We start from the raw sequence: 631 nt of genomic DNA, 5'->3' as shown, positions 1-631 counted from the left end.
GGTAAATTTAAAGTCGTGCAGCTGTTCTTGTGGTGTATAATGGGCTTATACAGCCAAGGGGCATGGCAACCACGATCTTTTACTGGTGTATTTGTACCAATTCATACAATAAAGATATACAAGTCAATCCTGTACCAGAACATTTCATACACAGTGTTGTGCGGTTCAAGGAAGTGCATATGACACTCCCCGAGCAGCCACAATGGATTCATGTGCTTGACAGTTTGGTAAAACTGAAAAAGTTTTAACCCGCCGTGTCACGCGAAAGTGTGCTGGCAAGTTTTATTGTTCATAGTCTTGTTTTGAATGTCCAAGTCGGCAATAAAGAAAAAAAAAAATAAAGGTTCTTGTGGTGTAGTGGTTATCACATCTGCCTAACACGCGGAAGGTCCCAGGTTCGATCCCTGGCAGGAGCAATATATATATATATATATATATATATATATATATATATATATATATTTTAATTTTGAGCACTTTTTGCATGACGTCGCAAAACTGTGTTCACTGTTAAAGGAAGTAAAATTAAAAATTAACAAAAATGTGTTCTTGCCAGGGGTCGAACCTGGAATCTTTCGCGTGTTAGGCGGACGTGATAACCACTACCAAACAAGGATATCTTTTTCTTCTT

At 38.0% G+C, this 631-nt stretch overlaps 1 non-coding gene across 1 annotated transcript; it reads left to right on the top strand.

The window, feature by feature from the left end:
- The first annotated feature begins 343 nt into the window (after nucleotides 1–343).
- On the top strand, nucleotides 344–416 carry TRNAV-AAC (transfer RNA valine (anticodon AAC)). Its single transcript has one exon. It is a non-coding gene; the product is annotated as a tRNA-Val (tRNA).
- Nucleotides 417–631: the final 215 nt, after the last annotated feature.

The sequence above is a fragment of the Amblyomma maculatum genome, chromosome 3 (genome assembly GCF_055883805.1).
Source record: "Amblyomma maculatum isolate TAMU_Amacu chromosome 3, ASM5588380v1, whole genome shotgun sequence".
In the NCBI taxonomy this organism is placed as follows: domain Eukaryota; kingdom Metazoa; phylum Arthropoda; class Arachnida; order Ixodida; family Ixodidae; genus Amblyomma; species Amblyomma maculatum.
The sequence above is the reverse complement of the archived record's forward strand: the minus strand, read 5'-3'. Positions and strand labels throughout refer to the sequence as shown.